General features: G+C 41.2%; 1 protein-coding gene across 2 annotated transcripts in view; it reads right to left on the reverse strand.

Moving 5' to 3' along the window:
- The window catches only part of LOC309839093 (neuroligin-4, X-linked), a gene marked incomplete at both ends in the record, with an annotated part of 267,724 nt that overhangs the window by 105,532 nt on the left and 138,838 nt on the right, over positions 1-23,354 (reverse strand). The window lies entirely within an intron of this gene.

A 23,354-nucleotide genomic window follows, 5' to 3' on the forward strand; every position in this document is an offset into this window, starting at 1 on the left:
CTGAATCAGAATGTGTGGCCTCCGTGGCCCAGAACTTCACCATCAACACTGCAGAGGATACTATGCTACTGTTAACATTAATACACACTGGGCACCTCTACATCCTCCAGGACCTCTGTGGTTTTAAGCCCAATGGTCTGACTAATTAGGAAAGCGATATAAAAACCCTGACATTTTAGAATTTTTTTATCTAAAAAAGATCCAGATGGATATCAACCACTGAGGCAACAAGTCTTAAGGGTTATCCACGTCGCTCTGGAACTGGATCCTGTAATAGGGAAGAACAAAACTGACCCCATATTAGACCTGTTCCTTTTCCTTTGGTGCTTTGTCGCCTGTGCTTAGTCACACTGGCTCTGCACCTTTTGTAAACGAATGCTGCCTCTAGCCTGAGACATACAGGAGAGCCATTCTCAGGGCTCTTACCTTCTAAAGGTGTAACTTTAAAGGCGTAACTTTCCATTCATATACAGATAAAAAGTTGCAGAGCAGAGAATACCAGGTGTCTCGTTGGAGGTTTACAGGACCATCTTTACCTGACCTGACCTATGTGGAGAGCTGCAAGAGCAAAGGATTCCAGCACCAAGAAGTCTGCAACAACTAACCATGCCCCTCCCTCACCTTGCCTTTAAAAATGCTTTGCTGAAACCCTTCGGGAAGTTTAGGGTTTTGGGGCACGAGCCACCGGTCTCCTTGCATGGCCATGCAATAAACCTTGCTCCACTCCAGACTCTGATGTTTCACTTTGTTTGGTGTCACTGGGCATGAGGCACAGAAACTTGCGGTCAGTAACACTTCCAACCATATCTCCAAAGATGACTAGCCAGGTGGTCGGCAAGGATGCGCTCAAGCCCTCTGAGCCTTGCTGTACTTTTGGCAGAGGGAAGAAAGTAGCATCTTTTCTTTATTTTGGTCTTGCCTAACGAATGGGGCATCACAAGCAGAGATCTTTACAATAGGATTGAGGGAAAGAGTAGGCGCCATCATTATAACGATTACTCTTAGCGTTATATGCGTTATATAGTGTTATAACGATTACTCTCAGTGTTATATGTGTTATATAGTGTTATACTGATTACTCTCAGTGTTATATGTATTATATAGTGTTACATCATAACGATTACTCTCAGCGTTACACGTGTTAGATAGTGTTACATCATAACGATTACTCTCAGCGTTACACGTGTTAGATAGTGTTACATCATAACGATTACTCTCAGTGTTATGTGTTATATAGTGTTATAGTGATTACTCTCAGTGTTATATGTGTTATATAGTGTTTATTATAACGATTACTCTCAGTGTTATATGTGTTATATAGTGTTATATTATAACGATTACTCTCAGTGTTATATGTGTTAGATAGTGTTACATCATAACGATTACTCTCAGCGTTACACGTGTTAGATAGTGTTACATCATAACGATTACTCTCAGCGTTACACGTGTTAGATAGTGTTACATCATAACGATTACTCTCAGCGTTACACGTGTTAGATAGTGTTACATCATAACGATTACTCTCAGCGTTACACGTGTTAGATAGTGTTACATCATAACGATTACTCTCAGCGTTACACGTGTTAGATAGTGTTACATCATAACGATTACTCTCAGCGTTACACGTGTTAGATAGTGTTACATCATAACGATTACTCTCAGCGTTACACGTGTTAGATAGTGTTACATCATAACGATTACTCTCAGCGTTACACGTGTTAGATAGTGTTACATCATAACGATTACTCTCAGCGTTACACGTGTTAGATAGTGTTACATCATAACGATTACTCTCAGCGTTTACACGTGTTAGATAGTGTTACATCATAACGATTACTCTCAGCGTTACACGTGTTAGATAGTGTTACATCATAACGATTACTCTCAGCGTTACACGTGTTAGATAGTGTTACATCATAACGATTACTCTCAGCGTTACACGTGTTAGATAGTGTTACATCATAACGATTACTCTCAGCGTTACACGTGTTAGATAGTGTTACATCATAACGATTACTCTCAGCGTTACACGTGTTAGATAGTGTTACATCATAACGATTACTCTCAGCGTTACACGTGTTAGATAGTGTTACATCATAACGATTACTCTCAGCGTTACACGTGTTAGATAGTGTTACATCATAACGATTACTCTCAGTGTTATATGTGTTATATAGTGTCATATTATAACAATTACTCTTAGTGTTATATGGTGACGAAATCCCCAAGGCAGGAGATTTTCCTATTTAAATACGTATCATAACCTCCAAGAAAACATCAAAAGAGATAAACCCTTTTTCCTAAATCATTTAAGCATAACAGCAAGAGTCATCCTAAGGAGGTTGGTTTAATCTGGCTGTTACAGAATATAAATTCTAATGTTCTAATGTACTGATTTGGAATATACTTAAATATTGAAACTTGATATAAAAAGCTTTTATAGCAAGAATTCTGTAACAGTTATTGATACGTGGAAGTTTTGGGGCCTTTTGTTTTAACCTTTTTGCAATTCACTGGAATCTTTCTCTAAAAAATAGATACACAGTTTGGAAATTCTTTTTTATTACTGTGTTATTTTTAGTAAATCATGTTAGTAAGAGTAGGATTTTTTTCATTCTTATCTATGTAACCAAACACCTCTAATAATGAGGCAGGCTGGGACCTGGGACCCTTTATAGGAGGGCTTGCACCTGGACAACTGTCTCCTCGAGCAATAGATACAAAGAAACTATAAGGGACTAAAAATAACTGCATGCCTGTGCAGTTGGGGCTAATTATGGACAACAAGATACAAAAAGACAAAAAACCCAACGGCCACTTTTGAGAAGCTGGGAGCAAATCCAGGGTCCCGGGCACGATCCCTGCAAAGGGCACCACCAAGGGGGTGGGCAGTCCACCTAAGCCACCCTCTGGATCCACCCTCCCTACCCTCACCCCATATAAGGAACCGACCAGCTCATTTCCCCCCCATTACTCGTTCTCTGCCTCATGTTGCAGCAGGAGCCCCAGTAAGCCTTCCCTGAATTCCTCGTCTGACCTCTTATCAATTTCTATTGATTAAATAGACCAAAAACTGAGATCATTATCAATAAAATTTGTTTATGGCCAATAAACAGTATAGTCAGCAAAATTTCTTCGTTCTGACTGTTTCTTCTCTTTAGGTCAGACAGACAATTTCTAAGACCAAAGATCAATTCTACTTTGGAATACACTGTGGTAACTACACACATATATTCTTCACGCCCCTTCACAGGTATTCCACGAGTTTATGTGATGGATGGGACACATGGGTTGCGTCTGAAGAGCTAACCGTCACAACTTGGCAGGCATTACACATTTATTACATATTAAGTGCTGACTCATATCATATGTAAGGACACCTCAGAGGAGGTCTGATCTAGGGAAATCACCTGCCACAGCAAGCCAGGATCTTACCTATGAAATGACTTACACATGAATCCCCGTACTTCTGAGCCAAAAAATGTCCTAAACCTTGCTTTTTAACCCCAGCAAGATTTACGTTGCAAACATAAATCAGCAAGAGCCTTTAGCCATGCAGACGTTACCCAGTGAACTGTATAAACCAAATGAAATGGAGAGAAAAAAAAACAGAGCCTACAGTTAATATAGAACCAGCAGACATACGCGGGGCTCACTTAACATAGTTCACTTAAGAAATGGCATAATTTACCATTTGCAGCAACATGGATGGACCTAGAGATGATCATGAAATAAGTGAAATAAGTCTGACAGAGACAAATATCATATGATATTGCTTATATGTGGAATCTAAAATATGACATAAATGAGCTTATTTACGAAACAGAAACAGACTCATAGGTATAGAAAACAAACTTACGGTTACCAAAGGAGAAAGGGGGAAAGGGATAAATTAGGAGTTTGGGATTAACAGATACACACTACTATATATAAAATAGGTAAACAGCAAGGACCTACTGTATAGCACAGGGAGTATATTCAATATTTTGTAATAAACCATAATGGAAAAGAATATGAAAAAGAATATATATATACACACACACATACACATATATAGTTATATATATGTATATATATATGTATGTATATATAACTGAAGCACTGTGCTGTACACCTGAAACTAACACAACATTGTAAATCAACTATACTTCATTAAAACGTAAATAAATTTTAAAAAAGAAAGACATACTTTAAAATTGCTTTTTATTATGCCTAGAAAGAGGCAGGCCACATTCATGAAGAGAGAGTCCCAAATTTCTTACAGAAAATTGCTGACTCATGGATCACAATCATAGTTTTGAGAAGATTTTCACCTGCAGAATGAGAGCCCTGAGGAAAGGCAGGGCGGCTGGCTGCACATCTGAGAACACTGAGGGGAAAAGCAGTGCATTCGACGGTAAAAAAACCCCACCCCAAACCATTCTCGGAACCAAGTAGAATGACCTGATCCTGGAAGCTGTGTGAGAGTCTTGGCTTTTAAATATGAAACCCACTGCCTGTATGTTGAGGTAAACACCAAGTCCTGCCAGAGCCCTTGGGAAGGCAAACTGGTTACTAATTCAACAGGACGAGCCAAAACCCTATGAACGAAATGAAGGACAAATCCAAGATGCAATACATTAGGTTCTATTTTCTTAGAGTGGAAGCTGTTCGATTTTCTTTTTTGTTTTTTTAATCTTATTTTAAAGCAAAGGGAAATTTCACACCATGGACACTCACTTAAAGGATGTGGGACATACAAAATTAATTGGTTAAGGAACTTGAAGGAACTACTAGGAACTGTCTATTTGCTGCATTGAGCTGGAAGTGCCCTAAAGTCAGGGAGCACCTGCCATCAGTTGCCTGTTTCTAACCAGCCTGGCACGTGTGTGGTATGAACTCAACAGGAATTTGTGTTAAATGCATGAATGGAGACTTAAAAAATTAAATATTCTTTTAAACCCGGACTATTGTCTTGCACACCAAAAGTATATACACAAAAACACCTTTACTGACAATGAACTGCTGTCTTTCTTTTGGATTCGTATTCACTCAAAATGCAAATACACTTACATTATAAAATTGATGGATGGCTTCCCTGGTGGCGCAGTGGTTGAGAGTCCGCCTGCCGATGCAGGGGACACGGGTTCGTGCCCCGGTCCGGGAGGATCCCACATGTCACGGAGCGGCTGGGCCCGTGAGCCATGGCCGCTGAGCCTGCGCGTCCCGGAGCCTGTGCTCCGCAACGGGAGAGGCCACAACAGTGAGAAGCCCGTGTACCGCAAAAAAAAAAAAAAAAAAAAAAAAAAAATTGATGGAATAAAAAGATAACACTTGTTACAAGGGGCTACATGTTTCTCAAACTGGATACTGTCTATTTATATGAGACCAAAGGTATCCCTAGGCAAAAAGAGAGGGCAGGATTTTAGGCACATCTACTCCTAGAAATACTACAAGGTACACTGAGGAAATGAAAACAGCAGTGTTTCATTTGATGTGAAGGGTGGGACAGGAAATGGAAGACAGGGCAGAGGGGGCAAAGATACGCTTTTCTTTTTGTGTCACTCAACATCAAGCCAATTTATTTGTTCTTTCTGGTTCAGCAGGGTTTGGATTTTTTTTTTTTTTTTTTTTGCGGTACTTGGGCCTCTCACTGCTGTGGCCTCTCCCGTTGCGGAGAACAGGCTCCAGACGCACAGGCCCAGCGGCCATGGCTCATGGGCCCAGCCGCTCCGCGGCATGTGGGATCTTCACGGACCGGGTCACGAACCCGTGTCCCCTGCATCGGCAGGCGGGCTCTCAACCCCTGTGCCACCAGGGAAGCCCAGGGTTTGGGTTTTTAAAAGAGGAATCTCGGGTTACCAAAGGGAAAAGGTGAGGGGGAAGGATAAATTAGGAGTTCGGGATTAACATATACACACCTCTATATATAAAACAGATAATCAACAAGGACCTACTGTATACACAGGGAACTCTACTCAATATTCCATAATAACCTATAATGGAAAAGAACCTGAAAAACAATGGGTATATGTATACGTATAACTGAATCACTGTGCTGTACACCTGATACTAACACAATATTGTAAATCAACTATACTCCAATATAAAATAAAAATTAAAGTAAAAAACAAAACAGGGCTTCCCTGGTGGCGCAGTGGTTGCGAGTCCGCCTGCAGATGCAGGGGATGCGGGTTCGTGCCCCGGTCCGGGAAGATTCCACATGCTGCGGAGCGGCTGGGCCCGTGAGCCATGGCCGCTGAGCCTGCGCATGCGGAGCCTGTGCTCCGCAACGGGAGAGGCCACAACAGTGCGAGGCCCGCGTACCGAAAAAAAAAAAACCCCAAAAAAACAAAACAGGAATCTCTTGGGGCCAATGAGGTACGTGGCTTACACACTCAGGGGTGTCTTCCCCCATTCTTTTGGGTTCCACCACCTTTTACACGAAAAAACACACCCTTTTTCGATACCAGACAACCGTGATGGTCATTTTCTGCACAGATTTCAATGTTTCATGTCCCTGAAGATTTAGAGAATACAGCTGTTTATGGTTGACTGTAGCCAGACAAGAAGAAGGTCAAGACGAAGTATCAGGATGTAACTAGATGTTTCAGGATTTATATTAGATGCTGCCACAGTCCGGTCAATATTGCAATTTGACAAATATGGCATTTGGATCAAGGGTGTCAAGTTTCCAGAACCACTCAATGTCCCAAAGCCCGAAATAACAACTGAGCATTCTTTTAAAATTACATTTTACTTTCGAACTACCTAAACGTTTAAAAACTTTTTAAAAAACAATTCCTTCGCAAGAATTATACTGGAAACTTTAAGAAGAAGCTATGATGGAGATCCCGTAAAGATGTACACACCCGCGTTCTCTCACAATGTGATGTATCCATATTTTGATGTGCTGCATTTGTGACTAAAATGAGTCCCCCGCCCCCCCCCCCCGAAATGGTCAGATGATATTGATACATTTCTTGGACCTTTAAGGTCATGCTAACAAATGGTTGAAGTCACATGGCATACCCATTATGTGAGTGCCCAGAGTCCTAGGTGTTCCAAAGGCATTTGAGATGGTGCAACTCTAAGCAGTGTGCCCTGTCTTCATGAACAGGGTAGCATTTATGGTCTGACGTGGAGCCCTCATTACACAGCTCTTGGTCATCTTAGCACCCAGCCCCGGCCAGTTCTTCTGGGAAAGGTCCTTGCCTGGTTCTCAAGCCCACAGGTTAATAAGGATAAGAAAATGACAGGTTTAAGGGATGGGAATAGGGCCACCCTTCGATCTCTCATTGTAGTGTGGGGAAAGAAAAGTGAAGGAAGATTTCCAGTGGTTGGAGAAGCAACAGAAAATAAGCACCAACTCTAAACACCCAATAACAATTTTACTAATGAAAATCATCTTTTCACTAAGAGTCCCAAATTTTATTACAACCCAAGCAAAAGTAAATAACATGTCGGTATTTGGCTCAAAGCCTGAATAATTTGGGGGTTATGAAGAATACATTAAGAAATGGTAGAAAACTACACCAAAATGGGATCTCAAAAGACTTAATCATTCTGAAAACATATTCACCTTCCCAAATGAATTTTATTTGAACCCTGTCCTATTTTATTCACCTCTTTTTAGTACGGGGCTTAAGCATGCCTTTGTAACTAGAAATCATATGGCATTAAAAAATAACTAGCGAATTTAATTTCCCTTCTCTTTGTTAAGTCATCATTTTAACAGGTTACAATACAAGCAGAAATGAATGGCCACTGACTACCAAAAAGATGAGTTGAAATTCTTTCCCTTAAAGAATATTCCTTATTTTTTAAATAATCACTAAGGATGCTGCTGCATTTCTTTTCTTCACAAACAGCAACAAGTATTCCAGTGGTATATATTGGTAAATATTTAAAATCACTACTTTAACAACCGGTTTTGTCATTTCTGAAGGAATTAAAGTGGGAGGTGAACAGTGGTAAATGCAAATCGTAAGTGGTTAATTTTCTCCTCAAACTCTGAATGATTAACATTTATATGGACTCTAAACATTACATAAATTAAAACTATACTTGCTAACAAAACAGTGGAGGCAAATGCAAAATGAAACATGCAGATATGAGCCCACGATCCCTGTAACTACTATGCTTATAACATGGACTTGCTGAATGGATACATACAACATTCTCTCTTTTCCATAAGTTTGCAGTTTTAAGGAAATTTCTTAAAATGAGGTCTTTACCTGGTCAAAAGCATAGAATTAGCAACTCAAGTTCGCTCTGAATTCAAGTTGAGACATTGGGGTGTAAAAGGTCAAGTTCGGGGCTTCCCTGGTGGCGCAGTGGTTGAGAGTCCGCCTGCCGATGCAGGGGACATGGGTTCGTGTCCCGGTCTGGGAGGATCCCACATGCTGGGAGCAGCTGGGCCCGTGAGCCATGGCCGCTGAGCCTGTGCTCCGCAACGGGAGAGGCCGCCACAGTGAGAGGCCCGCGTACCGCAAAAAAAAAAAAAAAAAAAAAAAAAAAAAAAGGTCAAGTTCGGCCCCGTAATAAAATGTGGTGTGCGCTGCCATGTCCTGTTGGTTTGCTGTTTGGTTTGCTTATACGTTCCATTTAAGAACTGGCTGCAGACTGGGCTCCTTTTACACAGTTTTATACAGGGGAGCTCAATGAGGCATGGGCCAGCTTCGAACTTTTTGTCTTGTACTGAGGTGAGATTTACGTAACACAGAATTAACCATTTGAATGCGTACGACGCAGTAGACACCAGAGGTCCCTATTTCAGCTGGATTCAACCCTGACCTCAGGCAGTCTCATCTGCCCTCTGCTAACAGAACAGACACCTCTGCATCGTAAGTCTCCATCTGTACTTTTCTTCTATTACTTCTCGTTACATTTTAACTTTCATGGCGATTTGGACTTGAGACTCAAAGTCTAAGTGGATCCCACACCTAGTTATTCCAAGGGGACAGAGAATCAATCAGTGAACGAAATATTGCTAAACATGGATAAGGAACTGCAATTTCATGTCTTGGTTCAGTAAGATGAATCCATGAGCACTAATGCCAGGTGGAAGTAAGGCAGGTGTCACCTTACCTGTCATGTACACGTAAGTGACTCAACTGGCAAGCATCAGTGTGCTGCAGTGTGGAATGCTAACATCAGGAAACACTTCTCTGCTGGTTGGTGAAATGCTGCTGCCCGGAGCCCTGAAAAAGGTTTCCTGCTTGCTGCCCCGATAAGACCACCCCCCATCTCCTCCACGATCCAGAAACCCAAAATGGTAACTCCTGGCTCACTAAGTCAGGACTCTGATACAGAGCCTACCATCCGCAAGAACTGACTGATGGGTTGGTAGGTTGGTGAGTCTACTGTCTTCTGCATTAAATATTTTGATCCTACTTTTTAGGTACGATGTACATCACAGAACTCCTTACTACATCGGTTTAGTGATTACTGATTTTGAGTTGCTATGATCTTTATTTCCCACAGAAGGATAGGAGAGTTCCCACATGTGAACTTCAAACAGATGGCCTCAGGATAAATGATAAAAGGCTAATGCTGCTAACTTTACACCATTGATATCTTCCAAAGTTAACAGACAGAAATCCCACTGCAAATTCAAGAAATACTAAATTCCAGTGACTAATAATACATGTTTACAGTTCCACCTCTATCTTCAAATGTTTCATGTTCTCTAAATTTATACGTGTGCCAAAACTTTTATTTCCCAATAGCAGACCTTAAAAGTTCTCATACCAGAAAAGAAAATGTAACTATGAGGTGATAGATGTTAACTAAACTGATTTTATTAAACATTTTGCAACACAGACAAATACCAAATTGTCCTGTTATACACCTAAAAGGAATATAATGTTACTTGCCAATTGCATCTCAATAAAACTAGAAAAGAACTCTCTCAGAGTAAAGAGGCTCTCCATGTAAATTAATTAAGGAAGGAAGATTAATGAATTGGGCCAGTCGTATCAGACACTACTAGCAATCTTGCCCACACTACCCCCTTATATTGAAACCAATCATCTGGCCAATCTGGAGAAAAGAAGAGTATAATTGTTGGCCAAAAGGAAAGGAAGTTTATCTCCATTCCAATGAATCTCTCCCAACAACCACCATCCCCAATTCAGGAATACATATCTTTGCTTCGCAAGTAGGATTCTCTGGAAGTATCCTAGGAAATTTTCTTTTAAAATCTAAAGTTAATTTCCTTATAATGGACAGTTTTATTTTCACTGGCCAAAGAGTCTGCTGATAAAGCAATAAGATGAGGTCACCTTTCAGAAAAAACATCACCCCTCTGCGAGCAGTGGGCTAAGGTCTCATGGGGTTTAGGCATCTTTGTTCCCCATCTTGTCCTGTTATCCATCCTCTAAGTTGGACCTCAGCAGAGTGCAGGCCCCACCACCACTGAGGGTCACGCCAGCATCCGTGAATCAGGGAGCAAGGGTACCAAATTCTTCCACAATACCTGGTTAAGTCTCTGTGCAAGAAACAATCATCACTCACCAGTGTCTAAAACCAGAAAAGAGTGTTCAGTGATCTCTTTGAATTAACAGGGAGCAAGCGTGAAAACAAAAAGTAAATAACACCACCTCCCAAACCCTGGACTCCAGCAAACCAAAGCTGCTCTAAAGGGCAGTGTGTGAAGCCACTGAATTTGAAAAGTAACGGCGAGGCATTAGCAGAAGGTCGCTCATTTTTTGAAAAGTCCAGGAGTCACTTTAAAACTTGAGATGTATTTAAAATCCCTTCTTAAAAACCCACATGAATCTTCTTTGTTAACTTTTAGGAACCTCCACTTAGAGATGGCTTGTACCCACTTTGCAACTCCCAGGTAGGGCATCGAGGAGCATTTGCAATTGGATTTCGTGAGAGAGGGAAAATGTGGAGAGAAGACAGCACAGCAGCAGTTTTTGCTTTATATTTACAGCTTCGTAATTTAAGAAGAAAATGTGAGATACGGCCCTATGCATGGCTGGGACAAAGGCATAGCCAATGAGGAAAAATGCTTTTGCTTCTTTTAAAACTAGTAGGGAAGTTCTAAAGGTTCAGAATGATCATAATTATCTGAAATACCCATGCAAAGAGTTGAAAAAAAAATCTCTGTTAGACACCTCTACTGTTTTGGTTTGTTTTTATAACTGTCAAAATCTGATAAAAATATAAAGATATGCAGATTTAGGGCTTCCCTGGTGGCGCAGTGGTTGGGAATCCGCCTGCCGATGCAGGGGACACGGATTCGTGCCCCAGTCCGGGAAGATCCCACATGCCGCGGAGCAGCTGGGCCCGTGAGCCATGGCCGCTGAGCCTGCGCGTCCAGAGCCTGTGCTCCGCAACGGGAGAGGCCACAACAGTGAGAGGTCCGCGTACCGCAAAAAAAAAAAAAAAAAAAAAAGATATGCAGATTTAAAATACTGTTTAAAACCTTCAGTTTTCATTCAAGGTCAAATGCACACCGCCAGCAAAACTGTCTCCATTCAAGCTAACCTACATGGAATGAAAATAAATCCTCCGCTGATGACACTAGCATCAGTACACGTTTCGAAGAAAATGAAACCTTTAGTATTTGCGAAAAAGCAACAGCTGCAGAAGTGGAAATAAGCACGGTTTCCATAAAATTAGGACGTTGGATGTTGACAGCTAGGAGTTCACTCATTCTGCAATTAAAAAAAAAAATGTTGACGTTAATATACTCTTCTCCTTTGTGACTGAGATTTCATTTCGCAATGTGCAGGCCAGAACACTGCCAGGAGAAATCATCCAGAAGATGTTTATTATCTGGTAAACTCTCAGTAGAGACAAAGACAATGTGAGCTATGACCTCAGCCGGCAAGGAGCTAAGAAATCGGTTACAGGAAGTAAACACCATGCACATGAAGAAACAAACCCATACAGAACGGAGTGTGGATTTTTCGGTACAAGACGAGAATGCCGTCCTGCGCCTTCGCTCTCAGAGAAGGGAAGTACAAATCAGGTAAGTGGTTCTCAACCGGGTTCATGCTTCCCACCCACTCCGCACCAGGGGACTCTTGGCAACACCTGGAGCCATTTTTGGTTGTCATTTATAACTGTTTTTATAACTGTCAAAATCTGATAAAAATATAAAGATATGCAGATTTAGGGCTTCCCTGGTGGCGCACTGGTTGAGAGTCCGCCTGCCGATGCAGGGGACACGGGTTCGTGCCCCGGTCCGGGAAGATCCCACATGCCGCGGAGTGGCTGGGCCCGTGAGCCATGGCCGCTGAGCCTGCGCATCCGGAGCCTGGGCTCCGCAACGGGAGAGGCCACAACAGTGAGAGGCCCGTGTACCGAAAAAAAAAAAAATTAACTCAAAAGGGATCTGGTCTAAAACAAGATCTAAAACTGTATGACTCTTAGAAAAAAATATAGGAATAAAGTGGTGAGCGCTTAGGTCAGGTGAAGACTTCGTAGAGCAAAGGCAGAAAGAGAAAAGAGATAAATTGAACTTCATCGAAATGAAAAACATGTGTGTTTCAAAGGGCACCATCCCAAAAGTGGGAAGAAAACAAAATGAGAGGAAATATTTGCAAGTCCTGTATCTGCTAAGGAACATGTATCCAGAACACGCCATTTTAAAAAAACAAGCAAACAAACATAGAAACCCTCTTAACTCAATACTGAAAAGGTAAATACCCCACTCAAACACGGGGAAAGAATACGAGTACACATTTCTCCAGGGAAGATATACGAATGGCCAATACTCACACGAGAAGGTACTCAATGTCATTAGCCATCAGGGAAATGCACATCAAATGGTACCACTTTACACCCACTAGGAGGGCTGTAGTCAAAAAGACAGACAAGAACCGGTGTTGGTAAGGGCGTGGAGAAATTAGAACCCTCACGCTGGTGGGAATGTAAAATAGTGCAGCCACTTTTCTAGAAAAGAATTTGGAAGTTACTTAGCTGATTAAACAGCTTTGTCATACGACCCAGCAATGTTACTCCTAGGTTTGTACCCAAGAGAAGCAAATACATATATCCCCACAAAAAACTTGTACGTGGGTGTTCATGGCATTGTATTCATAATCTCCAAAAAGTGGATACAAACCAAATACAAATCAGAAGACAAATGGATAAAGAAAACATGTTATATCCATGCAATGGAGTAAATATTTGGCCATAAATAATAACCACGTACTGATATATGCTACCACGTGGATGGCTGTCGAAAACATCATGTTCAGTGAAAGACGTCAGACACAAAAGAGCACACAGCATATGACTCCCTTTGTATGAAATGCCCAGGAAAGGCAGATCCATAGGGAGAGAGGAGATTAATGGTCGCCTAAGTCCTTGGAGACTGAGAAGAATAAATATTGGGTTTCTCCTTGGAGTGATGAAAACATTCAAAAATTAGGGGGTGTTGATGGCGGTACAACTTTGTGAATATACTAAAGGCCATGGAACTGTACACGTTCAATGCACAACATGGTATATAAACCATTTTAAATAAAGGACACAGACAGTGAAAGGTGGGAGTGGAGACGAACCAGTGGGCCATTTACAAGAAGATGAAGAAAAACGAGGATGCAGCAAAGGCCACTGAAAGAATTCGGACTGTCCTAGAAAAGGCTAACAACGTATGAGTGGTCCTCAGGAGAACCGTGTTGGTGAACACTATGATTGAAGTCGAGGAAGTTAACTAACTAGAGATAAAGGAGGGAGAAACAGATAAATACGACTAAAATAAATATAACTAAGAAAGTGGATAGCATGGGGAAAAAAGGAATGTAGAAATGGATAAGGCCATTTGCACAAGATTCTTTTTTGGACAGATGTGAACTCTTATGCCTGGTTTAACAAAGAAGTATTACAGGAAAAGATGGGTGACATTTCTACATGGTATTATAAGTTTATGTTATAAAGAAGGGACAAGAGGATATATATATATATGTATATCCACATATATCTCTCTCTATATATCATATATATACCTATCTCTATTTATCTCTATAATATATATACACCTATCTCTATGGGTATCTTTATATAATATATACCTACCTCTCTATATATCTAAATATTATATATATATATACACCTACCTCTCTATATCAATATCTATCTATCTATCTATCTGTCATATGCCAACTGAGCCTCTAAACCATTACTGGGATATATTAGTAAAGATGTAGCAGCCACTCTGAGAGACAGAAAACATTTCTCAACCCAAACTGGAAACAATTCTTTATTCCAAAACTGTTTTCCCAACTCCGGTACAAATCTTGGGTGTCTTTGGTAGAATTCGTAGTGTTTCTCTGGGAGATGACCTCATACCTCTGTCTAGAGTGAAATCTGCACCTTTATAATAATGCATGTATTCAGGCCACCTGTTGATGACTAGACCCACTGCACAGGACACAGCCTTTTCCCCCATAATAAAGGAACCTAGAATAAAAGGCTCTGTACTGAATACCACAAAAACCAGTGCCTGCAGTCTCAAATAATTAAAGGGATCAAGAGTCTCGCAATTGATTTATTTGCATGAAGACCCCAGCTCAACCCTGTCTAATGGCTGTCATGTCAGAGGAATGTTGCATCTACCATTCTAAAATAGTTCTGATTTTTTTATACTGAGAATTGTACACTTCTTTCCAAAGAGCTATTATTATTATCTTTTTTAATCAAAGGAAAAGCTGCCCTACCCATTAGACGGGACTTACGCAATCCATATGTTACTAAGTAATCTTATTTGAAAAACACATTTTACATTGTTAAATGCACGGTGTATCTGCCGTGTCTGCGTTACGTTTTGATCCCTCAGACATTCGCTTTGAGCCTTATGTCCCCAAGGATTTATTTTCATAAAGCCCATGACTGATTGACGTATGATTGGACAATACTAGGAGAGTTATATTAGAACAGAATATGCCCTTTTGCGGTATCACCGCCGTGGTGAGTGTGGACATGTGCATATTCATTCCACGCTTCCTGTAAAATGTGCAATCCATACTTTCAGGGGAAAAAAAGAAAAAATGATCTGCAGGCCACGATTTGTCCAGTCCTGGAGTGTTTCAGCCTCTGTGGTCTTTAAAACTCCCACTCTGATTGCCTTTTAGAGATTTTTCAATGATCTGACTTGGAAGGATTAATTCCTTGAATACATCTAGGGAAGGAAGAAAAGGTACATAGGAAGAATGCAGGTATTTCTCTTTCAGGCATTGTTTTAAAACCATTTATCTGACGGAATGATTGCCAGAGACTTAATCTCTAGCTCACCCCAATCAAGCTAATGTATCTTGGCGCTTAAATTGAATACTCCTCCTTGGAACTTTCCAGTTTCTCCGCTGCCCGATACCCCAATGCCCATCACACCTTTCCTTTCATTCAGAGTGATGTTCATGTGTGTTCTTCCCTGTTAAGACAGACACCACTTTATCCTGATCAACGAAAAATGATCAAGCCTTCTTTGGCTAGGTGAGAAGCAAAATGAGGCAAGCACACAGAGCAGAGAAAGTGGTTTCTTTCACGTAGAACGGATCATCTTAAGAGATTCTGTCTTGGATATAAACATGTCCAGGAAAAGAGCATTTTAAAAAAATGTATACCCCGTTGTGATTATTACTGACATGACACCCTGGAATCAATTAAGTGGAAAATATGTACTTATTAAATATAATAAGAGTATCCGAGCATCGAGTGTATTGGGGCATTGTGATTTCCAAAAATGGCTACGCGTGTACAAGTAACAGGCCAACTTCTTTTAAGAAATTCTGAATCGTTCACAAAGAGATCAAGGAAATGCTCCGTCATAAGGCACATGCTAGTCGATAATTTTGTGCATTTGAGATTGAATAAAAATGTCTCTTCTGCCTCTTCATCACCACCCCACATCCTTTCACATTGTCTTTATTTGCTGCAGACTTTTACTTTCCTCTGTGGCCCTCTGTCACCTCACAGCGAGGGACCCTCTTTGTTCGGTGGCTCATATCAACCTCTGCATAAAAGGCATCTGTCTCATGTCAGGGTCTTTATTCCACCGCAGGGGCTTCCATATCTACCCCCCGCCGTGTGCCTGCAAAATCCCAGAGGCAAGAGACGTCATCCACAACCAGGCCAATTCCTTAATCGCAGAACAAATCAAATTAATGCAATGGGCATTTTTGGCCACCAGGAGGCAGAAGAGGAAAACCCAAGTAAATGATCATTGATACAAAACCGGGCTAAGATGTTTTTGTCCAGAGTTCTGGTTCTTAGCAACACACGAGCAACAACAGAGTCCAGATTACAGCATTTCCGAATGAGTGTTAAATGCACAGAGAGCTATTGATGAAGATGATGAAAGACACTGGGGGGAGGGGCAGGGCAAGGGGGAAGCATCTTGTTTATTTTCTTTTTGGCATAACTTTAGGATCAGGGAAGCTACGCCAGCCCTCCCTTCCCCCATGCACTGTGTCCATCCTATGACTGTGTTATCTAGGGGGTATACCTCCCTCTAACCCTCAGTCCGTCTTGAGACACATCAGGGAGCTTTGCAGAAATGAGTCCGGGAGCCTGTGGTTAGGCTGGCCCATCACCTTCCCCGCCCACCACAGAGGGTCTTATTCTAAGGGCTTTCAATCTTTCCTTCCACCCTCTTTCCGTTCTGGGGTTGTGACTGGTCCCACATCAAGTGCCTGGCCTCTGCCCCCCATTTTCTCACACTTCTCCCAAACTTCCTGTACTTTTCCACTTTATCTTTTCCCTCAGTGCAATACTTCATCCTTCCTGTCTACCCATTTAGCTTCTTACAGCATTCTTCCATCCCTAAATTATGTGCAGTTTCTCTCTGAGGATGGATAAAGGAAGCTTCTCCCGGTCACAAATCTGATCGGGGGATATCTGAGCAGAGAGGGAAGAGGATGGACTTAGGGGGTAGCATGGAGATCCTTGAAAGGAAAGACGATATTTTTTTCTTTATAGATGAACTTTTTTTTTTTTTAATAGATGAACTTTTGACTTGATAAGGAAGATGTGTTCCATGAGTGATTTAAAAGAAAATCCAACCCAATCAAAAAATGGGCAGAAGACCTAAATAGACATTTCTCCAAAGAAGACATACAGATGGCCAAAAAGCACATGAAAAGATGCTCAACATCACTAATTATCAGAGAAATGTAAATCAAAACTACAATGAGGAAGCACCTCACACCAGTTAGAATGGACATCACCAAAAAGTCTACAAACAACAAATGCTGCAGAGGGTGTGGAGAAAAGGGAACTCTCCTGCACCATTGGTGGGAATGTGAATTGGTTCAGCCACTATGGAGAACTGTATGGAGGTTCCTCAGAAAACTAAAAATAGAGCTACCATACGATCCAGCAATCCCACTCGTCAGCATATATCTGGAGAAAACCATAATTCAAAAAGATACCTGCACCCCAATGTTCACAGCAGCACTATTGACAATGGCCAAGACATGGAAACAACCTAAATGTCCATCGACAGATGAATGGATAAGAAGTTGTGGTGTGTATACACACACACACACACACACACACACACACAATGGGATAGTACTCAGCCATAAAAAAGAGTGAAATAATGCCATTTGCAGCGACATGGATGGACCTAGAGACTGTCATACTGAGTGAAGTGAGTCAGACACAGGAAGACAATATCATATGACGTCACTTATATGTGGAATCTAAAAACATGGTACGAATGAACTTATTAGCAAAACAGAAATAAGAGTAACAAATGTAGAAAACAAACTTATGGTTACTGGGGGATTGGGGCGGAGGGATAAATTGGGACATTGGGATTGACATATACACACTACTATATATAAAATAGATAACAGATAAGGACCTACTGAATAGCACAGGGAACTCTACTCAATACTCTGTAATGACCTATATGGGAATAAAATCTAAAAAAGAGTGGATATATGTGTATGTATAACTGATTCACTTTGCTGTACACCTGAAACGAACACAACATTGTAAATCAACTAGACTCCAATAAAAATTAATTTAAAAAAAAAGAAAATCTGTAGTAAAAGATAAAGAAAAGAGAAAAAAAGGATTTTTAGGGGGAAAAAATGGTGAAAGTACCAAATAGTAAACATCTTTAAATCCCAAGTGAAAGAGAAATATAAATCAGAAATTGACATTTTTCAGCAGCGGTACCTAAGGCATGTTAGAACCACTAAATACCCCTGATGTAAACTGCTTGTGCACACCTGGAATTCAGATCCCAGGTCTCTGAAGGCAGGTATCAAGCCCCTCCTCCAGTGATTCCGGACCCCCTTTATGAACGGAATCTGACGTGGAACAGCAATGTATCAAACAGGTAAGGGTGAAACTGCTCTGGCTGACGTCAAAGGGCTTCCTCCCAATGCCAGCCCACCCACCTTCCATTTCAATGGAGACTAAGACCCCACAAAGGGGACCAGAATGCCACGTGGCCAAGCCATTACAGCACGCATAGAGCTCAAGTCATGTGCCTTTCATTCAAATGCTCTTCCTGCTGTGCGTTTATTTCAAAACCATTTCCATCTTACCTTTAAAGTTACGAAGTCTTACGCAATTAATAACCTTAAAGAGAAAGGCAACTTCAGAAACACCATTACACAACCTTCCCTGAGACAAAAACTTTGAGGGTAGCTACACTTCTTGAAAAATGAGTAGGTCTTTCTGATGCTTTTTTAATCCTTGAAAAAGTCAGTTATATAAACCTATGGACAACATTTCAAAAGACTGTAAGATACCTGTCAGGTGAGCAATCCACTGAAGTTGAAACAGCAGGGAAGGGGACAGGGCAGAACCTCTAAAAGAATGACACAGCCCTTGAGGATGTGCCATAAACTGACTAGAATCAATTAGGTCCACGATGGTTCAAGATTTGACTTCCACTGGACCTTGAGCCTCATGGAATGCCCACTGTGATACAATAGCATCTAAATGACATACCTATAGGCGCCAGGACAGTTCCAAGGCCAACGTAAAGGGCCAAAAAGTGGGTGGTGGCCCGATTCCTGGAAATCTCCACCCCCTCCCCAAAAAACTTGGAATAATACTCCCACCCATTAGCCTATGAAACTACCCAGCCCATAAAAAGTAACCACCCCATACTTCATGGCCTCTTGCCTTCTGAGATGGCCCACACTCCGTCTGTGCAGTGCGTTTCTCCCAAGGCTGCTCTCGCCTTTTGAGACAGACCGCATTCTGTCTATGGAATGTGTTTCTCTCTAAATAAATCCACTTCTTACCTATCACTTTGTCTCTCACTGAATTCTTTCTGCACTGAGACATAAAGAACCTGAGCTTCGTTCAGTGCTGAGACCAGGTGTGGGATCTCAATCAAAAGACAGTGGGTTCAAGTCCCAATGTGGGTTCCGGCTGAGTTTGAGTCCCGGTCCATAGGTTCAAGTCCCAAAGTGGGTTGTGCGGTTTCAAAGTCATTCTCTGGGTCAATTGTCTTAATTCCATTGATTGGCCACAGACAGCAACAAGGCAACAGAATGGGCGTAAGAGGTTAGACACCTGACTCGCTGATACAGCCTTAGATCTACTGTGTCTGAGAGCTTTGATTTCACAGATGCCATCGTTGGGACCAATACCACATCACCATGCACCATAGTAGACCATCAATGATGATTTGATGAAAATGCATCAGCGATGAAGGACCCACTTTGAGGAACATAAAAATACAGTGTAAGCATCGAATCGCAATTTTGTATCTAGATCAACCATAGGCACATCTGACGTTTTGTTCGATTAGAGAAGCTGGATCTGATATAAAGATTTGCACTGTTTCCTACCGCAGTTCACCTAATTAATACTGTTAGACCAGGGCTCCAATCCCCGCTCTAATCCCTACAACCTGTACCACTGTGAGTCCGTCCCATCACCTCTGAGCCTTTGTTTCCCCAAAAGTAAGATAAGGGAACCCTTCCAAGGGAGTGTATGAGGATTAAATGAAGGGCAGCTACAATGTCCAGTGATGGCCACACCGCGGGCTCTCCATGAGTTTCGTGCCGAGGCATATAGATAAGATTGTTTCAAAGCAAAATAGTTTAAAGCCTGCATGAGGCATCAAATCATAGGATAAGCAAAAAAGTAATACCCTTTCAGCTAAACTAAAATCAGCATTTGAATGGAGGTCTAATTAACCAACTGAAGATGCAAATTAGAGACGATTAATGAAGGAAAGCAGAAGTAAGAGCCACCCATAAATAAATCCCAGGCATTTCCATCGCTAAGCCTCAGCGAGGAGATTCCTCTTATATAGCAATGGTCTTTGAACAATCACCATGAAAAAAAATAGAGGCAGATGTGATAGAACTCAACTTTTAGCTATGTATGCTTTCCTAATGACAAAGGTATACAGAAGGACGCATAGGAAATATGCTTTAAAAAGAGATCTCCTTTGAAAATAAATGGACCACCAGTTTGTTCATTAGATCTTGTGTGGGTATGAATAATTACTTTATAGCTGTGATGGTACATCCCAATTTGCCTGGAATAATCCCAGTTTATTAAGAGCATTATTAACAATTTTCAAAGTGTCCTGGATTAGATAATAAATTACATGCTCGATGGCTAGCAAGGTTGTGTGACGCAGTTCTGATTAAAGAAAATATTCATTGTTCAAAAAGCACGTGCGAAGATCCTGTCATCTGTGTCTTATTACGAGCGTCTTATCATCGCTTTTGTTTAATTAGGGTGGTTCCGTTTAGAAGTCAGTATTTGACAGACATTACCGTTTGGGCCAGTCGCGATTTTTTCCAGTGGACCAACAGTCATGTTAATAAGATGTCCAAGGCTATTAATAACACTGGAAATGATCACCTGTCTGGGTTTACTGGTTCCTAGTGCTGGGCTATGAAACTTCACGTACATAAACCCATAGGATGTTTATATGGTATGTACAATAACCTTGCCACAGAGAGAATGGGACCACCTTTTAGAGAGACTCCGAAAAACTCAGCTGACCTTCTCAATGTCACACCACAGACACCAAGCAGTTCGTTCTTATCTCATTATAAAAATCTACGTTCTTTCCACGCCAGCCTCCTGCTTCCCTCTGACCATCACCCATCTTCCTAAACCTTTCTTTTGGGTAGGAAAACAGCATTTGTTACTCTGGAAAAGAACGGTAATCCTCTCAAACAATGCTTTTCCATTCCTTGGGCAGAGAAACAGCATGTATGCATTTCTTACTTTTGAAAAAAAAACCTCCAACACTATTTCGACATTTTGGTAAAAACATCGATTCCTATCAGAGTGCTAGTGAGTGGTACTAGGGATGTCCTGCAAGCAAAAAGTAAATGGCCACCGCACAGTTTTCCAGAGGATGGTAGCCCGTGCAAGGTCCCTGATAACAATATACCAAGTCCCATTTAAAAAATCTCTATCGCCCTGTAGAATCAGCAAAGCTGGCACACTGCGCTCCATCAGATAAAAGGGGGTCTGTGGTGCACAGCTTCACACTAACTCATTCGTGGAATGTAAATAGACTGGCTTGGAGATGCTAAACTGCTTCTTTTATTTCCAGGCCACAACTCTCACAGCCCTCTGTTATCTTACCAAGATTTTTTCTTTTTCACGCTCAGCAGCAAAAGGTAAAATTAAAATTGTTCAATGAGAAAAGTTCTAAAAGCAAGCTATTTTTTTCTTCTTTTCTTAAAATAAAAGAATAAAGGTGTATATAATTCCCACAGTACTTTTCTAGATTCACAAATGGGCCAAATAGATAAGAGATCACTGTGTTAAGCTGCTTAATACCAGTTTGGCGTTCAACAGGGGGGAAGAAAATCGATTTCTTTTGAAATCTAACCTTTTAAGTCACATCACCACCGTGTTGTGCAGGCAGGAGGACGCTTTGTTATTCCACTGAAGCAAGGACTCACCCAAGCCCATTGCTTTGTTCAGAAAGCAACGCCCAGAGCTGGTGATGCTACCGAGGGATGCCCACACTGCCCTCTTTGAAAGGGCTGCTAGCAGCAAGCCCTGGTCCGTGGCTTCCTTTGCCCACCTTTTCCTTAGAATGGACCTTTTGTAAAACATCAAGAAACAACATTTCCGGTTTCAAACACCAGTAGCCAAGTCAACTAGCCAGAGGCTTCTGAAAAACATTCAGAGAGGCATGCCACCCTTGCTGTGCAACACGCACGGAAATCATCCCACAAAGACCTGGCTCCTGGCACCGACGAGAAAAGAAAAGGAAATCAAGAAGGTTCTAGACTCTGAGGCTTTTTGTTGTGTTTCATCCTAAAAACCTGACATTTCCAGTACTTTATCGATGCTCCCAAATGCCCAACTTTGCAAACATCTGTGGGCGATGTGCATTTCTAAATTAGAAGGTCACCTACAACTCATCCCCTTACTCCGGGGTCTTCTATAGGTGAATGTGTTCAGTAGTGAATGAAATACAACGCTCAAAACAAAAGTAAAACCTCAAGTTGAAAATAAAATATTCTTAGGGATACTTGCCTCTTTGGAGAAAACATTTCAGCCCTGTTTCTTATTTGAAACAGGTCCGTTGGTCCATTTTATTTTTCATAGCTTTTACCATAACCATCCTGTGACATACAGATCTCATTCTCATAGCCACCCTGCTGTAAACAATTTTCTGCATCCTCTCAATGCATTTTTGCCTTGAAAACGAACGTTGTTACATAGGCTAGGAATATTATTCATGAACTGACCGAGAGCAGGCTAAACCACAGAAGAAGGTAAGCTTCGAAATATTAACTTCAAAATAGGTTATTTATTTTTTCAACCCCCAGTTGGGGAAAAACGAGGTTAACACCGAAACAACGGAGAGCTGCTCTTGAATTCCTATGCACTTGGCCAATGTCCTTTCATCATAAATCATAAAATTTACATAAAATGAAAAACCATCAAATTACAAAATTCAAATAGGAGTATTCCATCTCACATAAATACAACAGCCATGCGACTCTTCAAGATACAACAGACACAGACAACGCATTAAGCAATTAAGTAAAAGATTTTCCGACAAACGATTAACTGATTAACACACCTACAAAACCACAAAAGAAAGCTAATGTCTATGGCTGTTATCTACCATTACCAAGTTATCACCTATTACCAAATGCGTCATCAGACACGTCTCCAAACTGTGTTCATTCCACAGGGTTATGTCGGCTAAGCCCACAGAAAGAAAAGTGCTTTCAATAAACTATCATGTTCATCTGATCACCTTGGAGGCTGCATTTGTTTGAGGCGGATCCCAGGAAATGAAATTCCTGGATTAAAAAGTGCAAACTTTGAAAAACAACAACAACAACAAAAAACAGACGGCGCTGCGTGAACGTTAAGGGACAAATATATCTTGCAGCATGAAGTGAGCTCTGTGTAGTAGAGATTTCTAGGAATTAGAGTAACAC

This window comes from Grampus griseus, assembly GCF_964374135.1.
Source record: "Grampus griseus genome assembly, chromosome: X".
Classification (NCBI taxonomy): domain Eukaryota; kingdom Metazoa; phylum Chordata; class Mammalia; order Artiodactyla; family Delphinidae; genus Grampus; species Grampus griseus.